Here is a 22,544-nt window from a genome sequence, read left to right as displayed (position 1 = left end):
CCTGGCTGGCTGCTAGGCTTGGATAGAGGTAATCTACTCGTGTTCTTGGGTGCTGACAGCTCTTGTGGAGAAATCCTGTCGCCCTCCTCTCACCCCATCGAGGTGGGGCACAGCGCCCTCGCGCTGGCGTTTATGGGTCACTGGCTGGGGCGTCCTGTGCCTTGTACAGAATGTGCAGTCGGCACACAGCGCTCCTTGTCTTAGCTCTGGGGACCGGATGAAATTCTGAAGCTGTACAAAGAGCTCCTCTTCACACCCCGGACCCCACAGGCTGTAATCTGCCCGGCTTCCCTCTCCTCTTCATGATCAAGGCCAAGTTTAACATTTGTCTGCACCCACTTGATCTTCCTCAGGCCCAGGACCCATCTGTCCCTTTACCTCCTCCATCTTCCCTCCCTGGCCTCTGGGTCACACCAGTTCCCCCTCCCTTCAGGTCCTCATTTTCATGGCTGTGGCTTGTTCCTCTGCTCAAAACGGATGCAGAATTATTTAGAATGAATAAATTGGCTTCTGGTTCCTAAGACAGTCCAGTGAAGAACTCAGGAATTTTTTCTTGTGAAAGCAACGAAGTGAGCAAGGCACAGGCGGCTCATGCCTATAATCTTAGCTACTCAGAAGGCTGAGATCTGAGGATGGCAGTTTGAAACCAACCAGACAGGTAAGTTTCTGAGACTCTTGGAAGGGAAGGAGGGAGAGATGGAGGGATGGAGGGAGGGAGGAGCACAAAGTCACAGCATTTAGTTCACTGGGGTGACCTTGGGATTTCTGTAATCAAAGGGCTGACCTTGGGTATTAGCTCTGTGGTGACATTTCTTTTGTTGTTGGTGGTGGTGGTTATGGGGCTTGAACTCAGGGCCTGCACACCTGTCCCTGAACATTTTTGCTCAGGGCTAGCACTCTACCACTTTGAATCACAGCACCACTTCTGGTTTTCTGGTCGTTAATTGGAGATCAGAGTCTCATAGACTTTCATGCCTGGGCAGGCTTTGAACCTTGATCCTCAGATCTCAGCTCCCAAGTTGCTAGGGTTATCCATGAGAGCCAGCAGGGCCCAGCTATGGTAATCTCATTATTTCTGGGCAGCTTTTTTACATTTCATTTTATACATTTTAATTATTATGCATTAGTGGTCCAGGCGTGTCACTGGAGAATTCCACAGATGTATGAGGGTGCTTTGAGCACACTCACCCCTCTTCAGGGTCCCATGAACCCTTCTTTCTAAAGAGAATGTGATGGGGGGCCAGGAGTTTGGCCTAGTAGTAGAATGCTTGCCTAGTATGCACAAAGTATACCACATGGCAGAAAAAGGTCTTGTTTTGAAACAGAGTGAGACAAAAATTAAGAAAGTAATTGTAGCTCCCCCATAAATTCTGTCTCTCTCTTCATCTCTGTCTCTCTCCCTCCCTTGTGCGGGTCAGAGGCTTGAATTCAGACCTTTTAGCTTTTGCTTAACTTTTCCCCTCAAAGTAGGTGCTCTGCCACCCTACTTCTAGCTTTTCTGGCGGGGAGGTGCTGGTAAATTGGAGATGAGAGTCACGGACTTTTCTTCCTAGGCTGACTTCAAACTCAGATCTCGGTCTCCCAGTCAGCTAGGATGAGAGGGTGAGCCGCTGGCACTGGGCTCACACTAAACGTGTTAAATGTATTAGTTCTTCCCAGCATGAGTCAAGCTTTTAGAAGGCTAAGATTTAAAAATAACAAAACGGTGTCCCAAGCTACCTTGTGTGTGTGTGTGTGTGTGTGTGTGTGTGTGTGTGATGGGGTTTGGAATTGGCCTTGGTGCTGTCCCTGAGCTCTTCAGCTCAAGGCTACCGCCCTACCCTTGAGCCAAGCCCCACATCCCATTTTTTAGAGGTTGATTGGAGATAAGAGTCTCAGGTCCTTTAGTGCCCAGGCTGGCTTTGAACTTTGATCCTCAGACCTCAGCCTCCTGAGTAGCTAGGATTACAACAGCATGAAAATGCTTCATGCCCACCTTGGCGGGAGCCGCCGGCGTCTGTATGGGGTTGCGGGGATGGGCTGCCACTGACCCTAAGGAAGGCCAGATAAGGAATCCCTCACCTGCCAGCGGCCGAACTGATTGGATTACTGAGCAAACGTCTGTTCTTTGCAAAAGTACAAGGCTCCATCCGTCAACCACCTAAGAACAACTACGGTGGAGGCGTTGGCTGGCCTTGAGGGCTGCTGCGCAGGGCCAGGCTGGCTCCAGCCTGTGGCCCGCCTGGCGGTGGGAGGGGCTGTGCAGGGTGAGGTCAGCTCCTCCCAGGCTGGAGGCTGTCCAGGCCTAGCTGGTGAGCCCCAGGTGGCACTCACCTGCCCTGCCTCACCTTGGATCTGGCAGCCTCATAGCCCAGCAGCCCCGGGAGCATAGGGCAGCCCCGGCCCATCAGGTTGTAGCAATGCATGCAGTGTGTCTGTGGGAGTTCTTGGCACACAGTTGGCATTTTTCAATGTCAGATCCCTTAGAGTGGTCCTCAGAAATCCAAGTTAGCAGATGGCAAAACCAGGAAGCCAGCCAGAGCCACTGGCTCTGCAGGTACTCAATGAGTGCTCAAGGCCAGCCTTGAACTTGCATACCAAAGAGAAAGTGCCACCAGGCACTGGTGGGTCACATCTGAGGAGGCTGAGATCTGAGGATAGAGGTCTGCAGCCAGCTCAGGTAGGAAAGCCCAAAGATCCTTACCTCCAATTAACCAGCAAAAAGCCAGAAGTGGAGCTGTGGCTCAAGAGGCAGAGTGCCAGCCTTAAGTGAAAAAGCTAGTGGACAGTGCCCAAAGTAAGTTCAAGCCCCAGTACTGGCACAATAAAAGGGGGGGAAAAAAGGAAAAGAAATTTTAAAATGCACTCCAAGCTTAGATAATATTAGGACAAAAATCTTCCTCAAAGTTTATCTCATTTTTCAGTCTATATTAAATTGCTCCCACTTTTAGTTCTTCAGCCAGAAAAAAATCTTTATCTTTATTCTAATGAAACCATCGATTATGGTTAAACTCCTTTAGAAAAAAAGACTTCCGCAATTACATAAACACCTGTAGTTATGTGAGTTACATCAACTCATATAACTAGCTACAGTGAGAATGTTCTCTTTAAAAAAATGATAGGAAAATGATAAGCTCCTTCCCTTGGGTTAATACTATTTTATGCTTCACTGACTTTAACCTAAAGATCTTTAGCATAATATTTTCTGTCCTTCCTTTTTGGGGGGGCTTGGAGGCAATACTGGGGTTGGAACTCAGTACCTAGCCAGGCAGGTACTCTACAACCTGAGTCACGCTCACATTTTTTACATAGGGTCTTCAGGGTTTGCTTCATTGGTCTCAGAGACAGATCTTCTTCTTCTTTTTTTTTTTTTTTTTTGCCAGTCCTGGGCTTGAGCTCAGGGCCTGAGCACTGTCCTTGGACTTTCTCAAGGCTAGAGCTCTACCACTTGAGCCTCAGCACCACTTCCAGCTTTTTTGTATGTATGTGGTACCAAGGAATCGAACCCGGGTCTTCGCGCATGCTAGGCAAGCACTTTAACCACTAGGCCAAACTCTCAGCCCGAGACAGATCTTCTTATCCACGCTTCCTAAACAGTTGGGATCACAGGCATATGCTACCATGTCTGGCCTATTTTGTCTTATCTGGGCTGGTCTTGAACATGGATCTTCCTAACCTATGATTCCTATGTAGCTGGAAGTATGGACATGCTTCTGTCTTATCAGATGATAGAATCATTAGTAGAAGACTGGATTTGAGGGTGCAATTTTTTATTTTTTATTTTTTGTCAGTCATGAGGCTTGGGCCTGAGCCCTGTCCCTGAGCCTCTCTGTGTTCAAGGCTAGCACTCTACCACTTGAGCCACAACACCACTTCTGGTTTGTGAGTGGTAAATGGGAGATAAGCATCTAATGGAGACTTTTCTGCCCAGGCTGGCTTCAAACCGCAATCCTCAGATCTCAGCCTCCTGAATAGTTAGGATTACAGTTTGGAATGTAAATCTTGTGTGAACAACCCCCCTCCCCCACCAAACACACACACACACACACACACACACACACACACACACACACACACATGCTTTTGCTTGTTCAGGGAAGCAGCAAGGCCCTCTAGAGCAAGACCCGCATCTATGGCTAAAGAGCAGACCCAGCAGGATATGGCTATTAAGTGTTAATTAATAATTAACTGATAATATATGCATTATTAAGTAGCTGCTGTTCAGTTCCCTCAGTAGGAAGCCTTGAAGACTTATGAAGTCTGGATCTTTTGGAAAGTAGCTTGTAGTTCCACCAGAAAAGATAACTCCCACAGATAGCGCCAATCTCTACCTAAGAGCTGTGGTAATTCTAGCCCACATGGCTCACACAAACAGGAACACTTAAGAGGACGTTTACAGAGAAATGGGAGGTGTTGGAATTGGCTTTCCTGCCTTTGGGGTTGTATTTCCCCTTGTCTCTAACATAGAGTGCTAGGGAATGAGAACCCCACACCACACTGTTAGAAGCTAGACCAAGCCAGGTGTTCTCATTGCAAGCCATTCCAGCCACGGGCCTGTCTCATCTGAATCCATGTTACTCTTTCCACTTTCCACCTGTCTGTCTGAAAGCCCAGGACTTTTCCTCAGCCATGATTTTAAGGCTTTGAGTCCCTCAGTCAGTTCTGGACAGATCAACGGGGCTTTCATGGAGGAGGCACTGCCAGTAGATCCTCCGTGAGGTCACAGGGCAGGCTTGAGCAGGCTCGGGGGGGAGGGAGGGGGTTGGACCCCCATTCTGAGATATCCACTTGTCACATGCCCTCCCAGTACCAGTGAAATGCCTGAAGTTGCCCAAAATGTGGAACCTCAAAAATAAAGCTGTCTGGGCTGGGCCTTGTAATCCTAGCTACTCAGGAGGCTGAGATCTGAGGATCATGGTTCAAAGCCAGCCTGAGCAGGAAAATCTAGGAGAATTTTATCTTAACCAGCAAAAAGCAGAAGAGGAGCTGTGGCCTGAGTGGTAAGAGTGTCAGCCTGGAATGGGAAAAACCAAATGAGAGGGTAAGACCCTGATTTCACGCCCCTTTCCTGGCACAAAAATCAAATTAAAAAAAATAAATAAAAAATAAAGCCATCCAGATCACAGGGAAAGAAGGGTAGTTTGAGGATGAGGGACCAGGGCTCAGTGGGAGCTGCCTTTCAAGCAATGATTCCAGCATGAAAGCACTTTCCTCGCCTGTGGAAGAAGGGTTGATAGAGCCTGCAGCCTGCACGTCCTCCCTTCTGCAGATGAGTTCGGAAGCTCCATTTGGAAGGAGAATGGCTGTGCCTGTTCTCAGTCGAGCTGATTTGATTTTTTTGGTCCTGTGCAAGTGATTCATCTCCCAGGGCCTCGGTTTACCCATCCGCACATGGAACACAGAGAGAGATACGTGGTTTTTTTCCTGGCTGCAGAGTCTAGACTCTAGGACTGGTAAATTATGCATGGTTCCGCCCAGGGCCCAGGCAGAGCTGCCTCTTTGGGGAGAGGCGGAGAGGCAGAGAGGACTAGGACAGAAGGATTCCCAGGGCCCCATTAGGTGCCTCTGGGAAGACAGAACTATTTTGGGGCTGGGTTGATTAGAGATAAGGTGTCTCATTTCTTATCCAGTCTCTGGCCCTGACTCATTCTGAAAAGTCTCAAGCTTAAAGCTTAACCCTTGATGGGTGGCACTCAGCTAATGTTACCCTCTGCTTGCCTGTGAAAATAACTCCACACGATGGGAATGTGAGTAAAGACAATCCTTGGGCCTCTCCTTGCTTAGTGCTTGCAAGGTCCCTAGCTGCACTCTCCCCACTCCTCTTGCTGTGCCAAAACCCCGTTGTTTTTCTTTACGCCATTGCTGGGCCTTGAACTAGTAGCCTTGAGTTCTTGCTTAGCTTTTTTTTGTTGTTGTTCAATATATATATATGGACATAGTTATTTCACTAAACACAAAATATGAATCATCTAATAGGGTATGATGGAGTATGTAAAGGGAGACGAAGGGGAAGAGGAAAAAGAATGATAGAAGGTGAGGAATTTTGAGATGCTCGAGTGGGGATTTCTGCTTGGCCTCAGGAGATGAGTCCCCGCCCGCTGCAGGAGGAGCAGGGCCCTCGAGAAGGAAGCCTTTCTGTCCCTCCGCCATTCTCAGCCTCATCCTGTGTCCACTGACAAGGGTGCTGCCTCAGCACCCTGAGCCCCTGAGCTCGGCCTCCTCTGTCCCTGGCCTCTGTGGCTCTGATGTGCACGGTGAGCGGGCCCTGCCCTCTGCCTCCTCTGCAGGCTTGTGCCGTTCCTCCGTTCAGGATACTGCACACATGAGCCAGCATTCCCTGACAGAAGCTGGCAAGTCCAAGAAAGGCCAGTGTCCCCATGTGAACATGCAAATGGCCAGAGCTGACCCCAGCTGGAACCCCCAGAGCTGCGTCCTGCGATGGGCATTCCAGAGACATCCACACCCCAGGTGCTCAGGCAAAGCTGCAGGAGAAACCAGATACTCTTTCAATGACGGCCATGGTCCGGGAGTCTGGAGAAGGATCCCCCCCACCCCCACCCCCGGCCTCTCGGGCTCCAAGTGGGCAGCCCTCTCACCTCAGCCCCTCAAGACTGCCTTCTCACAAGACTGGGCCCCACGGGGGGGGGGGGATCGGTCACTGTCTCTGTGTCCCCTGGGAGGGAGGAAGCCTGCTCCAGAGATTAGAGCGACTCCGGACCTGATGACTTGGGTAGGTCAGGCTAGGAGCCCAGAGCAAGGGAGATGATTCTCATTGGATGCTGTTCACACCTGATAAGGCTGACGCCAGAGGTGCGGTCAGAGCCCGGGCCAGGAAGGACTGGCCCCAGCGTGGCTTCTAAGAGCCTACCAAAGACCTAAGCAAAGCAAAGGAGCAGGAGCAGATGGGTGGCGCCAAGCCTGGGACTCCCCTCCCCACATTTCCTGCCTATATCTCCCCAGTGGCACCCCGACGCCCTGGAGAGTCTGATCTGCGGCTTCCTGTGTCCCAGATGCCTGTGCTGTGAACCCAGCACTGCTGGGAGTGCTCCGCCCCTCCTCGCTCCAGGCAGGCGGTGGGGAGGGGCAGCCTTTACCAATCTTCCTGCCCAACTGGAGACTTCTACCTGAGTGCTGGTAGATCATCCCTATAATCCTCAGCTCTTACAGGGCTGTTACCCAAATTATTATGGTTCAAAGACAGCCAAGGCAGGAAAGTGCATGAGACTAATCTCCAGCAGTGGAGCTGTGGCTCAAATAGTAGAGTGCTATCCTTTAGCAAAAACACCTAAGGGACAGTGCCCAGACCCAGACCCTGAGTTCAAGCCCTGTATGAGAGAATAATAATAATAATGGAAGAGGAGGAGGAGGAGGAGGAGGAGGAGGAGGAGGAGGAGGAGGAAAAAACAGATCTTGAATGAATACTGGTTAGTTCATGCGTTTAAAGGAAATCAGGGCTCTGCTTCTGGGTGGAATTCAGTTCTGCTCATAATCCAGGCTGTGGTTTGAGAAGCCCAGTGTGCAGTTCCAGTGTACAGTTACCTACCTGAGCTCTCACCCCCATTCTAGCTACCCAGGAGGCTGAGACCTGAGGATTATGGTTCAAAGTAAGCCCAGGCACAAAAGACCCTGTGAGTCTTGTCTCCAACTAAGCAAAATACTAGAAGTAGAGTTCTGGTTCAAGTGGTAGAGTACCAACCCTGAGTTCACGCTCCATTTCTGGTGCACCCACGCATGCCCGCACACACTTAATCTTATCCTAAATGTCTTACAAACTTGGCATTGTGAAATACACGGACAAGAGGGCCACTCCGTGCTTGATGCTCCAACGTTCTGCTGCTTCTGTGGCTTCTAGCATGTTTTGGACTTAGGTACAGTTAATGATTGTCTCAGGGTTGTATGAATTCTTGAGGAAGAGGAGCTACGCTCCTCAAAGAGGGCTGCAGAGCTCAGGGACCTGTGCTGCTTGATGGTGGGACACTTCAGCATTGTGCCCCCCTCACCTGCCCCCAGAGCTGTTCACAGGTCTCTCAGACCCCAAGAACACAAAAACTCTCTGACCAGCACCCACACCGACTCTGCTTCCTCCAGCACAGTCCCCGGAGGTCTTAGGATGCACACGTCCAGGCATGGCTCCCCCTCTCTCCACCACAGTGGACTAGAATCCAGCTTCTCCATTCCCACCCGCCTTCCCAGGCTAACTCACGGAGCCCTCTTCTTTCTCCCTGAGGACCAGCTCTGCTGCACCAGGACAGGAGGAACACACGTGGGGAAGGCCCTGAGGATGGGTGTGTGAGCTAGCGCATGCCAGGATGAGAGGGGACAATCACACAGCTGGAGAGGGGCCCACAGGGCCTAGCTGCAGGCAGACACAGAACTCAGAAGCTGAAGCCAGGCCGGGCACTCTTCCTCCTAGCCGTGGCGGGCAGCTGGAACCAGGCCTGGCACAAACTCCACCACATGGCCTACTGGCCACGGGGCCATTTCCGAGTCTCACTATCTGCTCCCACATGGGAGCAAAAGGCACAGGGCGCCCAGGCCAGGCACAGGAAGGGGGCTCGAGGTCCCCAGGCCAGATTTTTCTCCCTAGGCTCCAGCAAGGATGTTCAGTCCCAATGGATACACGCTGACTGATTTTCTGGCTGTCATGGGAGCTGCCTGGACACAGGGGGGCCAGGGACCCCCTGGGTTTCTGTCTCCAGCTCACCTGGTCATCTTAGCAACTGCAGCCACAGCCAGGATCCAAAAAGAAGCAAAACACCTCCCACCACTGCCTCTGTCCTGTGGCCTGGACTGCGGAGGAAACCCTGGCCTGGACCCAAGAGCCCTGGGCTCCTGCCTGAGCTGTGTTGGCTTTGCTGGGCCATCCAGACTGGGCCGGATCCAGGGCCCAGAGCTCTCTGGCCACTGCACTGGTGTGGAGGAGCAAAGCCTTCTGGGTCTGGGTGGCCTCTGCCAGGGGTCCGGGTGGCAGTCTGGACTGGACTCGACTTGGACCTATCACTGAGGATGCAGAAGTGCTGCTGACCAAGAAGACAACTGTGTTCCCAGGGGCCAGGGCAGACCGTGTCCTGCCAGCACCCAGATTCTTCAGCTGGAGGAGGAGGTGTTTGGTATTGGTTCCCGAGTTCATGCATAAGCAAAGAGGTGGAGATAATACAAAAGGAACCATGAGGCTGGGCACTGGCGGCTCCCGCCTGCAATCCTAGCTACTCAGGAGGCTGAGATCTGAGGACTGTGGTTCAAAGTCAGCTCACACAGGAAAGCCTGTGAGATTCGCATCTCCAGGTATTCAGCAAAAAAGCCAGAAGTGGAGCTGTGGTTCAAGTGGTAGAGCACTAACCTTAAGCCAAAAAGCTCATGGATGGTTCCTAGGCCTAGGGTTTAAGTCCTTGGACCAGTGCACGTGCACGCGTGCGTGCACACACACACACATGCACTTGCACACATGTGCACACACATGCACACACATCATGCCCTTAGCCATCTGCTCGAGTAATAGCAATGCCAATAGAAGTAATACCATTGGCATGGCCTTTGAAATACTCGGAGGACTTCTGTAGCCATTCTTTTGACTTTATTTGTTGAGGTGCTGAAGCTGAGCTCAGGGCCTCGCCCCCACTGGGGCCCTCACGCTGAGCTACGTATGCCTCACTGTTCTTGTTGGGTCCCTGTACCCCTCTGTGTGATAGGCAGAGCGACATTGTCTCTCTGTGTTTCAGAGGTGGATGCGGAGTCACGAGGCTGAAGTCTTGGGCTTTTGAGTGTTGACTACTCCAGACCTGGACTTCATGCTATCTGCCTCCAGACCCCCAGCTTTTTGTTCAAGCAGCCACGGTACATGAAGTGACCACTTGCAGGGACCTCTGTGAAGAAAGCTGAACTTATTCCACACACAATCCACTGAGCATTCCTGGGGCTAAGCACTGAGGATTTTAAATAAGGAGCAAAAAAAAAAAAAGTGTGATCTTTACTGCTAAGAAAGTCAGCCAATGAAATGCTTCCTCTGGCTCAGTGAGATCTCCTATGTTGGCACAAAACAGAATCATTGACCTTGAGACCCCCAGGACAAGACACAGGTCTCCAAAATTGGAGAAGATAGCAGGATCCAGGTGACCTGATTCTAAGGGATGGGGTGCAGGCTGCGGGCCGGTGGAGCAGCCCTAGGGGCCCGGGATGCCAGGCAGGCAGCCTGGGAGTGACCCCCTGCAGCCAGCCATACACCCATGCCTGAAGGGCTGGCTTTGAACTGAGATTCTCCCTCTCAGCCTCCCAGGTAGCCGGGATCACAGGTGTGAGCGAGGGCATGTGCCTTGAAATAGCACTCAAGAGACAGGTGGAGTTTTCGGGAGCCGGACCAGGAGCGGAGGTTGGGAATGGATGGGGATGGATGACTCTGCACCACAGCTTCTGGTGATGTGGCCAAGTGGTGATGTGCATCCTCCAGTGTGAGCAGGGGCGGGGCAGGTGACTCTGCTGTGGCTGCACATGGTAACACCAGGCGCTAGCCGTGTGGGCCCCGTTTCCCTCCCCCATCAGCCAGCCCAGACCTAGTCATCTCCACAGCTTCTGCCAAGCACCTGATAAATAGTTGATGAATAAAATCAAGCCTAGGATGCACATGCAGAGAAAGACATCCTCACAAATCCACGAGAGGAGCTGCGGGCCTCGGGGCAGGAGGAATCCATTTCCCCTGATTTTCTTTCCCCCAAAGCATTTGTTGGTTCTGAGATTTAAATTTTGTACACTGTAAATTGCAAAATAGCCCATACAAAGTAATTCTCTTTCCAAAGGCATAGCATAAATTTTAGAGTAAAGCGCATGGCGGTTTCTTTTCCTAAAGCACAATTATCTCTTTTTTATTTTTCTCCAGGACTAATATATGGAAGTATTTTACAATACAGAAAATAGAATCGGCGAAAAAAGTTGATGCCATCTTCACCATTTCTGTGTGCTTGGAATAATGAGTTCCCTCTATGACAAAAGCTTTTCTTTTTCAGGCAGTAATGGGTTGGCTTTTCTTGGACTTGAGAGATGGTGAGTTGTAAAAAATATAATAATGATAAACAGAAAAAAGTGAGATTGGCCTCATCATGAAAGGGAGAAACTATTTTCTTAATAGAACATTTTATAGATGGCATAAACTTATATTAAATACTTAATTGACTCTATTTTTCAATTGATATTATGCCAGCCCAGGGAAAAGGTTTGTAAGACCCCATCTCAAAGATAAATTGTTGGTAGTGGCACATGCTGCTAATCCAAACTACTCAGGAGGCAGGGGTAGAAGAGTCGAGTTCCAAGGCTAGCATGGGCCAAAGCTCAAAACCTATCTGGAAAATAAATGAAAAGTAAAAGGACTGGTTGTGAGAATCAAGTGATAGAACTTTTACAAGGCCTGGAGAAAGAGAGAGAAAGAGACAAAGAAAGTGAAAGAAAGTTCTGGAAGTGGTGGAAATAAATGCAGCGTCAGCATTGTGAGTTGGTGTGGCTGGCACGGGGGGTAGGGGGGGTGTTCTGAGCCAGTAGCTGAGCTTAGGAAACACCTGGATGGGGGCAGAGAGGCTTCTACAGGAGAGCATGGCCTGCAGATGGCTGGTGCCGCTGCAGTCCATTCAGGACTGAGAGATGTCCTGCCTTTCCACACAGGCTCCAGGCCTGTGGTGTGCTCTGCAGGGTAGAAGGCCTGAGAAAGGTGGTGACTGTGAATCTTCCCTTAATGTGAGCTGGCCTGCAGAAGGGGGGGAGGGGAAGGGGAGGGGAAATGAAGGGAGGGTGTGTGTGTCGGGGGGGGGGGGGGGAAGTGGGGAGTAAATTCTGGAAGGACTCTGAGCTGGCATTAGTTCATTTCAGTTCACTCTATTTTGATTTCATGTAATTTCATTTCATTCACTTCTCAAGTCCTAAGGCAGTCTGGAAAAGAACTGAAAAATTTAAAAATTAAAAAAGACATGAAATGACCTTTCCTTCAGCTGAAATGAGGTTGTTGAGATTGGCCATTTTGGATGCATTTGGGTGACCTGCAAGCCGCCTTTGAGAATGATGGGGATACAAGCACACACATACAACACAAAATAAAAACTTCTCCAAACAGACGAGGTAACTTGAGGAAATGGTCATTTTCTACTTCAGGTCTGAGCTTCCTGAAGGCAAGCATACATAGAGGGGATGAGATATTGGGGGCCTGGGCTGTCGGCATGCCCTTCTCTGCCGGATGTACCCAACATTGAAAAGAACACAGTGGTGTCTCTGCCAGGGGCCCTGAGCTTCCACGCCAGGCACAGCTCCACAATTCATGACTTCTTCCAGAGGCAGCTCCTGGAGACACTGCTTTATTAAGGACATAGTCTAATTTCTCTGACAACAGGATCCCTCCCCCAGGCCTCCCCCAATCTGTATGTCTATCATTTGTAATCAAGCATGCGTCTCATCAGTATGGATTGCTTTCACCTATCTTTATTTGTTGGCTTATATACTGATTGACAACAATGGGGATTGGAATCAGGGCCTTGGGCTTGCTTGGTGAGTACTATATTGTCGAGCCAGACCTCCTGTTCTTCTTCTTTGATTTTTTTAGTTGTGGGGTTTGAACTTTGGGCCTGGGCACTTTCCTGAGCTCTTCAGCTCAAGGTTAGTGCTCTACCACAGCTCCACTTCTAGTTTTCTGGTGGTTAATTGGAGATGAGAGTCTCATGGATATTTGTACCTGGGCTGGCTTTGAACTGCAATCCTCAGATTCCAGCCTCCTGACTAGCTAGAATGACAGGTGGGAGCCACTGGCGCCCAGCCCATGGTTATTTCTGAAACAGGACCTCATTTCTTACTTGGGAGTTGGCTTCCCATCATAGCTGTGGTAGGTAAGTACCTCCATCCAACTTCCACCCATTGAGATAGAATGTCACAGAAATTTTTTCTGCCCAGGGCCGGCCTGAGCCCACAATCCTCCAGGTTCAACCTCCTGGTTAGCTAGGATGGAGGCATGTGCCATCTCAGCCAGCTATAGATTGAGAAGGAATCTCTTGAACTTTTCTGCCCAGGCTGGGGTGGAACCTTGATTCTCCTGTTTGTAGGCTTCCACATGGCTATTCTGGGCATCACCAACCAGCCCCGGACTTGTTCTGCTTTTATTGGTATGACTACATACTTTCAGAGCACTATAAAAGAAAGTGGGAGCAGAACCGGCACACACATCCCAGAGGCCCGGGGCCTCCACCTGGCACACAGACAGCGCCTCCGATTTGAGCAGGCCCTGCCCTCCTCTGGAGGCCCCTCCAGCTCCTGTGCATACACAGGAGTGAAGCCAGAACCGAGAAGCAGAGAACCCAGCCCAAGAAGGATCAGGCCTTGGGAAAGACAAGGCGTTTGGCTTGGCCATTATTCTGGCGGAGATGGCATGAGACCACATGTCTTTTTAAGAAGCAAGGTCTAAACTGTAAGAGTTTCCAACTCAAGTGTCTTTTTTTGGGGGGGGGGAACATAGTAAAGGAGAAAGAGTTCTGGAAGTGGCAACTTCATTTGTGTCTAATTTCAGAGACATAATTGCATACTTCTTGCAGCTTGAATGAGCCTGGGCGATGGTTCCCAGGAGTGGCTTATTTTAATAGCACTCCCTCGGGAATGAATGCTAGCTATTTCCAGTCGCATGTGGGAAGAGCGAGAGCGCTGCCAAGCTGTGGCAAGTTGGCATCGTGGGTGATCTGTCAACCAAGACACTTAGTTCCACTCAGATGCCTTCTAATTGGCCGCTGGCCTGTGACGGGTTTCTTTATTCAATTGTGGGGTGATCACTTCCTTTCCCGTGCCTCTGCTTTCCCCCTTTTCTGCCTCCACTAGCTTCTTTCTGTGGAGGCTTCCTGTAATAACTGACTGCCAAGGGGGCTGGAGAAAATCCTTCGGAAGAGATCTAAAAGCAGCCCGTTCTTCCTCAGGTGCCCAGGGACCAGGGACGCAGCCACACACCATGCAGTGAAATTACACGTCTCTCCCTATCATTTATGTAGGGGGGTGTGTAGGGAGAGGGGCCCTTAAATAGCTCTTGATGCAAGTGGCAGGCAGCTTGGAAACTGGAGCCTAATCCTCCACCACGCCCCATCGGCCATGTCCCCTCCACAGAGGGTGGTGTGGGCCGTGGGTCTGGCTTTGAGCGAACAATCAGTGAAAGCGATGAGCGGTGACTCCCCAGTCAGTGCTCTCTCCCCTCAGCTCAAGGTGATTCTCCCATTGAAACTGGGCGACAGGAGTCCCTCAGTTTGGGATTAGATTTTTTTCTAATCCTTAAGGTTGAACAACTGACTTCCTCTACAAAAGATCCTTCTAGACAGGCAGTCAGGCCCCGGGGTCTGTCTCCAAGCTCACAAGAATACACATCTACCAAACCTGAATATCTATGGAATGAGGGGTAGCTCCATTGCAAATGAGAGGGTTTCGGTGTGGTCCTCTTTCTTGCCAAGAGTGTTAGATTAAAAGTCTAGCAGTGCTTGGTAGTATTAGGAGAAATCTTTGCTTCAGTGAGATTAAAGACTCGTTATGAGTTGACTCTTTTAACTTGTCTGAGGACAAAAAAGCCACATTTCATGAGTCAACAGGGAATGGTAAGAATTGTCCTTAAAAACCAGTTCTCAGGGCTGGGAGAGTGGCCTAGTGGTAGAGTACTGACTAGCATGCACAAAGACCCGGGTTCGATTCCTCGGTACCACATACATAGAAAAAAGCCAGAAGTGGTGCTGTGGTTGGAGTGGTAGAGCTCCAGCCTTGAGAAAGCTCAAGGATAGTGCTCAGGCCCCGAGTTCAACCCTAGGACTGGAAAACAAACAAACAAACAAAAACAGTTTAGTGGAATCAGAATTTGTATGCAAAAATGTTCAGGTTGTATGCTTTGAATGCTCTGACTTCGTTCCAAGAATCATCTCCCTAAAGACAGAATGGCCTATTCAGTTGCTTAAATGGTTTGCAAAATGCTCTTAAAAATTGCCTAAAAATATATAGCTTTTTTCTTTAAATGGTACTGTCGATTAGTTCCTCTGAAGCTGTTGGATTCCCAGTGGAAGGCATCAACAGGCTTGGCTATATTTGGATACAGATGTTGCTGGAGTTGCCACATTCTTTGTTTAAAGGTATTTCATACAGGAGATACAATATGTTGAGAAAGCAAGCATCTGATTGGGCATTCAGGCCTACAAAGAAAGTCATTAGCCAGACTGCTTTCTGCAGAGTCATCAGGGCTTGACCTTGATTTTTTAGATGTAAGTAAAGGACACTGATGTAACTGGAATAAATCCATCTCCTGAATGACCTGAGAAGTGGGAGTCAGAGATGACAGGCCCTGGGGAGAGCAGAGCGTGCAGCCAGCCTCCTCCACTCTTCACCCCCCCCCCCACCAAACTTCTTTCCCCCCTGGAAACATTTGTCTTCCAGGTCCTCTGGAAGAGGCCCATAGGCCACTTCTCTGCTCCTCCCTCCCTCCCCCCCCCACTTTCTTCTGAGCCTTCCTGGGTGCCCAACCTTCTGTGGGGGCAGAGCCTCACCCCTGGCCCTGGCAAGCACAGCACGGACTCCTGGATCTCCCCATGGTGGATTAAACGGCCCGAGGGTCTAGCCCTTTTCCTTCTGTGTCCCTGCAGGCCTTCTGTGGCCTCTCCACCTGGGAAGGAGGCTGTGGAGGCTGCAGACAGGGTGGGGTCTGTGGCACCTTCTGACGGGGCTGAGCTGGGCGCAGAGTCCAGGCCATCCCACCATGAAGGCGGCCTCGGCGCCGTATGGGTGTGGCACTGGGAAGGGGAGAGATGATGGCCCAGCCTGGCCGCACCCCCTGGGGGAGGTTCCCCTCGGGGGACCAGCCTGACCACCCAGGGCTTCTCCTCCTCCGCGCCAGTCCACAGGCATGCGGGGTGTGGGGTGTGGGTGTGCACTCACGTGTGCGCCAGGGCCTTGCACGCTCTTGGCTTAAGCTCAAGACTGGAGCACTACCGCCTGAGCCAGACCTCGACTCCTGGCTTTTTGCTGGTTGGTGGTAACAGTCACAAGATCTCCTTCCTGTTCAGGCTGGCTCTGAATGCATCCTCGCAAGCCAGGCCCTGGCCTTAAGCTTTGCTTTTCAATGTGAACCCCTCCTCCCAGAACTGGAGGGGGAAGGAGGAGCTCTTCCAAAGTACCCAGCACCCAGCGCGTCGACCCTGGGCGGTCTGGGGCCCCGGGGGGGGGCGGTGTCCCGGGGGTCGGGTGTCCAGGGGGGTCAGGTGCCCCAGGGGTCTGGTGCTCGGGTCCGGTGCCCGGGTCCGGGGGGGTCGGTGCCCCGCCCTGCGGGATCGCCCTCCGGCCCTCCGCGCCCTGGCTGGCCGCCCGCAGAGCCTCGCCGGCTGGGCTGGTCCACGGTGCTCAGGCCTCCCCTCGGAGCAGCCGGGAAGGCGCGTGGGCCGCGGCTCGTGGAAGCGCGCGTGCCAGGGTTCGCAGGCTTCTCTGGGCGCACACCTGCTCATGCACAGCCGCGGGCCCCTGCGCTGGCCATACCGGCAGCGCAGAGGGCTGAGCTCTGAGGATGGAGGATCAAAGCCAGCCCAGGCACTAACGACCACCAGAAAGTCAGATGTGGCTGTGGCTCAGGGGTAGAGGGCTAGCTTGGAGCTGAAGAGCCCAGGACAGTGCCCAGGCCAGAGGTCAAGTCCCATGACCCCCCCTCCCCCCCTCCAAAAGAAAGGACTGTGGATTCCTGGCCATGGAAACTTGTTTCCACCAACACAGTTGGAGGGATGACCTATTTTTACTCCTTTCATTGTTTTGGCTGCAGTTCTGTGATTTGAACTCAGCACCTTACGCTTCCAGGTGAGTGTCCGTGTCACTTGAGCCATGTCCCCAGACTTCTTTGCTTTATCTCGTATTTATGTTTCTTGGGTTTTTTTGCCCAGAGTCAGTGCACGATTGCACAGAGGCCCCATTTACTCCACACCCAGCTTTCTCACCAATCACACTTCATCCTTATGCCACACTGCCTGCCCTGGCTGGGTTTGAACCTGTGGTCCTCGTATGTGGCTGGGATTGTAGGCATGAGCTGTTGTGCCTGGCCATGATAAATCTGTGATAGCGTGATCACCTGTGGTTTGGGGTGCTATGAACCTTTTGAGGACAGAAACTAAGCCTTGTTTAAGGTTATTCCTCTAAGTCCTAGCTCAGATCTGGTAGATAGCTTGTTGACAGAAATAATGAGCTCTTTCCTCTCCTCTCTTGTCTTCTCCTCTCCTCCCCTCTCTTCTCTTCTTTTGTCTGAGAGTGGGATCTGGTCAGTCTCTTTTACTCATCTTTTACTGAGTGGAATAAGAACTTCTGAGAAGGGAGGAAAACAGGTGCCAGTAATCAGGGGGTACTGTCAGGAGACATGGGCATGGAAGGAGCCAGGGTGAGAGGCAACCCTTCAAAACTGTCCCTCTGCAATTAATCCAAGCCATCTCCTCTGGCCAGTTTGTTTTTGTTTTATATCATATTCTGAAAATATGGGCGTGGGGCAAAGGGAAGGGGCCTTACCATGGGCCAGGAATCTCTGAGCGCCCAAGCTACTTCGGTAAAGCAGGACAGAGACGCGGGCACTTGTCCTTTGCAGCTCAGGGTCATCATCCTGTCGCCCTGCCCCTGATTTCATCTGGACTTTGTCACATAGCCCTCTCCCTCCTCTTGTCCCCAGGTCTTTGCCACTTAAGGAATGAGAAACATTTTTTTTTTTTTTTGGTTCTGGTTCGTGATAACGCTAATGCACACTCTGGGTGAACTAATCAGGCCTGGCTTGGCATAATGGAATGTGTGCACCGTTATCCCTGCCGGCACGCAGTGTTCCAGTGTGTGACATTCTTCAGGCAAAAGTCACTTCTGAAATACATTTTCTGTACTAGCTGCAATTAGTAAGAAGTCTGTTCTAATCGATGGAGATGCCTTTGTCCTCATTTAACACCACAGAGCCTGCAAGATGGTTTATCTTTCTGGAATAATCTTACAGTAAGGGCAGATCCAATTTACTAAAGGTCCTTGTTTTTGACACGCAGACAAATATCCTTTCCTGTGCTATCTTCACAAGACCGTGATTCATTAGAAAAAAAATAAACAAACCTCTCAGGATTGTGGGCTCTCCAGATAGATAATAGCACAAGTTTTGCTTTCTTCACTAACTTTAGCTTGTCTTTGCTCTGCTGCTTCTCTTCAGAAAAGATGGCTAATCACTAGCTTTGTGAGTTGGACTCCTACCCCAGCACCTGCTAGAAAATTAAAAAAAAATAGTTTTTCCATGTTGCATTGTGGAGTGAGACCCTGGCTATTGATGTTCAGTCATTTGACAAAACAATACTCTGTTGGAGGCCCTGAAAAGGCATCATGATAATGGAGAGTGACTGGAGCCATTTCCAAATGCCAGTAGATAAAGATAGTAACATGAACTTGAAAGCCTGGGTTCTCATTCCTTTGAAATCGCTCATCCATTGGCAGAGCAGAGCTGTACTTGCTGGTGTGACAGAGCAGTGTAGGAGGGCATTGTGGAGAGGGTTTGTTTGATTGTTTTGTTTTAATAGTCACACTCCAGTGCTATGGAATTTGGTTAACAGGCTTAAATGCAAGCAAGTCAACATGCTTGAGTACATTACTGATATAAAGCTTAGAGGATAATTGTAAGTTAAACCCATCAGATGCAACAGGAGCCCAACTCAAAGAGGGATAGGTGTGTTAAAGGGTCATTTTCAACTACGATCCCGCCATACCACTTCTGGGCATCTACCCTGAGCATCATAACCCAAGATATGATAAGGACACCTGCTCAGCTGTGTTCATCTCTGCACTATTCACAATAGCCAGGCGATGGAAACAATCCAGATGCCCTACTGCACATGAATAGATACAGAAAATGTAATATATATATATATATATATATACACACACACACACACACACACACACACACACACACAATTGAACTCTACATAGCCAACAGAGAAGATAAAATAATGGCATTTGGAGGAAAGTGGATGAATCTAGAGCAAATCATGTTGAGTGAGACAAGTCAAGACCAAAGGAACAAAAGGTGCATGGTATCCTTAATATGTAGCTATTAGATCCAAACAGTACAAGAGCGAGGACTCAATATTTGCATACCCAATGCTATGGACATGGTATGGGAAATATAAACACAGCTACATAGACATAAAAACCTATGACTCTAGGGGCCAGGAGTTTGGTCTAGTGGTAGAGTGCTTGCCTAGCATGCATGAAGACCCGGGTTCAATTCCTTGTTACCACATACATAGAAAAAAGCTGGAAGTGGTGCTGAGGCTCAAGTGGTAGAGCTCTAGCCTTGAGAAAGTCCAAGGACAGTGCTCAGGCCCTGAGCTCAAGCACCACGACTGGCAAAAAAAAAAAAGAAAAAAAAACCTATGACTCTATAGACATAATGTTTTATTACACAGATTAATATGTATCTATGATATACAAACCCTTAGCCTAATTTTGATTATGTTCTAAAAACTAAGTGCCAATGATTGTATATAGATTCCCTTCTTGAATACTTGTTTGTTAAACATGTCATTTGAAATATGATGTAAAAATCAATGTTAATAAATTCTTTAATAATAAAAAAGGATCAATTTCAATCCAGGTGTGGTGGCTCACACCTGGAATCCCAGGCCCAGAGTTCAAGTCCCACGGCCGAAAAAAAAAACTAGTTTCAAGCCAGGCACCAGTGGCACATGCCTGGAATCCTAGCTAGCCTTGCCCTGAAACCAAGCCAAACTGGAAACACAGCAAAGGAGACCCTGTGCCTGGCCTGGCCCAGTCACCTATTCTAGATTGCATCTACCTTCCTTTTTCATTAAATATGAAAAAATGATATTGACCTATTTCACCAAGAAATGCGCAATAAGACAGGCACCAGTGACTCACACTTGTAGTTCTAATCATTCAAGAAGCTGAGATCCAAGGACTGTGATTCAAAGCCAGTCCCAGCAGAAAAATCCAAGACACTTTTTTGTCTATTAGCCACCAAAAAAAAAAATAGGAGTGGAGGTGTGGCTCAAGTGGTAAAGCACTAGCTTTAAGCAAACAAACAAACAAACAAAAAACAAAAAATCAAGCAAGAGTGTGAGGCCCCAAGTTCAAGCCACAGTGTGTACACACACACAAGAAATGCATTGGTTATGAAGTATCAACTTCTATGCCTCATTATCATCAAAGTTTGTCATACATTTATCCTGGTTAAAATGGCAATATAGAAATAATTAATAAGGCAATTCAGAAGAACTTCAGAATGCTAGGCACATTTTATAGTGATTAATATGGTAGACCAATAAGGATTTCATAATCATAAAATAATTATCAGTGCCAATATTTTTAGAATATCCTTTGCAGTTATTTGAACTTACGATTAAATGTTTAGCTATCAACCCCAAATTGTGCAGGTTACAGTTTAAAATCTTGAGGGGCGTGGTTACGACGGGAAACGCATTGACTGGCAGTGATGGAGGAAGCAGGCTCAGGCTGTGGTGAAATAAGGTCGTGCATTCTCTCCCCAGGTTTGCAAAGGCACATTTCTCATTCCCATACTCCTCCATGTAGCACTTGGAAAAGAGAAGGATTCCAGCAGGAAGGCACTTTAAGATTTCAAGTTCAACGCTTGTTACACTGTTTTCAAGGTCAGGCTTAGTGAATGGGAACTTGGGTGCCCTGGATTTGAAAACATTCTGCTTTGAGTGAAGAAGCAGCTCTTGAATCTTGGCAGTAACCTAATTCCTTTACAAATATCAGGTTCTGGATAGAAAACTACAACTGTCAAACTCATTCACATGAAGAAGACGGAAGACAAAAAGCATGTCTTTAGATTCATGTGTGCGACTGTATCAGGCTCATTAGCTGGCCATGGTGTACAATCCAAAGCCAGATGTGTGTATCTTCCACCAAAAAAATATATTTCCAGTGTTATCTTTGTACATAAAGGCTCATATAAAAGCATCTATTTAGAAATGACCCAATATTCTAAATTGCTTAACTAATTAAGTTAGAAAATGATTAATAATAGCCATATAAGCTAAACATCAGCAATAATGGTGGGAAAAAATAACCACAACTTTTTAATGGCAAATGAAACATATCCCTTTCATTACATCAATTGGTGTATCTTAATTGTTCCAAGGGGTTTCATTTGTATTTGCCCATACCTATATAAAACATGCTTCAATCCATTTCTCCCCACCCTTATTTTTTTGTGGGTCATGGGACTTGAACCCTGGGCCTGGGTGTTGTCCCTGAGCTCTTCAACTCAAGGCTACCACCATATCTCCTGAGCCATAGCCCCACTTCCTGTTTTCTAGTGGTTAACTAACTAGAGATAAGAGTCTCATGTTCTTTTGGGCCAGGCTGGCTTTGAACTTTGATCCTCAGATCTCAGCCTCCTGAGTAACTAGGATTACAGGCGTGAGCCACTGCGCCCAGCTTGAATTTCTCCTTTCTAATACTATTTTGTTTTTGTTGTTGTTTTTTTAATCAAAATAATGACTGAGGTAACCACCCTGTGGGGCACGTCGCATCAAGGGGAAAAGGCCTACCTCTTGGCCCAGTGCTCACTTCCTGGTTTTGAAGATCCAACCTGCCTGTCTCCTGGTTGGGAGGTTTGGCTGTGGTTTGTGATGTAAAATAAGGCTACCTCGAACCCTTGGATTGGCTCCGCCGCCCTCTCTGACCGCACCCACCTCCCCCTGTCCTACCTACTTTTATGCTAATGGACTCCTGCTTCTTACTTTAGCCCCTGGTTTTTTCCCATTAAATGAGTCTGCTGTGACATTCTCCCTGGTGCGTCTGTGTCTTCCCTCTGGAGAAGGGAGGGCTGGGTGAAGGCGGCCAGCTGGCCCTAACCTTTCTCGGTCTCGTCTTAGTCTGGGCGTGTTCTCTTTGCCCTTCCTGCTGGTCAGGAGGCAAAGAGTGCTAAAAACCCAGACACACCCTGAGGGGACTGAGGGGAGTGACAATCTAAGGTCTGATGGTGTCTCACACCCATTATGAAATTGCAATCTAAACGTAAGTTCCACTCAGCCACTATTAGTCCTGCCCCTAAAAATGGATTGAAGTATAATGCCATATGACAGACAGTGTTATAGTTCAGTGGTTTAGAACTATGTGACCCTCCTTTTCTGCCTCCCTGTGGGGATGGCAGGCACACACCACCTGACCCAGACATTAGTTGAGATGGAGTCTCCCAAACTCTTCGCTCTTCCTGCATGGCTCAATGCATCATCCTTTATCTTCACTGCAAAAAAGCCAGGATTATAGATTTGAGCCACCATGCCCAGTTTCTTTTTCTTTTTTTGCCAGTCCTGGGGCTTGAACTCAGGGCCTGAACACTGTCCTTGGGCTTTCTCAAGGCTAGAGCTCTACCATTTGAGTCACAGCACCACTACTGGCTTTTTTCTATGCATGTGGTACTGAGGAATTGCATAATAGGCAAGCACTCTACCACTAGGCCACACTCCCGGCCCCGTGCCCAGTTTCTTTATAATTGTAAGTGTACTATGTTGCCCAAGACCCCCTAAATGAGTGTCACAAACTTTGACAAC

At 49.1% G+C, this 22,544-nt stretch overlaps 1 long non-coding RNA gene across 1 annotated transcript; it reads left to right on the top strand.

Moving 5' to 3' along the window:
* The first annotated feature begins 200 nt into the window (after positions 1-200).
* Positions 201-12,149, top strand: LOC150068443 (uncharacterized). Its single transcript, XR_016535548.1, has 3 exons — positions 201-658; positions 10,850-11,013; positions 11,878-12,149. It is a non-coding gene; the product is annotated as an uncharacterized LOC150068443 (long non-coding RNA).
* Positions 12,150-22,544: the final 10,395 nt, after the last annotated feature.

The sequence above is a fragment of the Megascapheus bottae genome, chromosome 1 (genome assembly GCF_031878675.1).
Source record: "Megascapheus bottae isolate mThoBot1 chromosome 1, mThoBot2.hap1, whole genome shotgun sequence".
NCBI classification, from domain to species: Eukaryota; Metazoa; Chordata; class Mammalia; order Rodentia; family Geomyidae; genus Megascapheus; species Megascapheus bottae.
The sequence above is the reverse complement of the archived record's forward strand: the minus strand, read 5'-3'. Positions and strand labels throughout refer to the sequence as shown.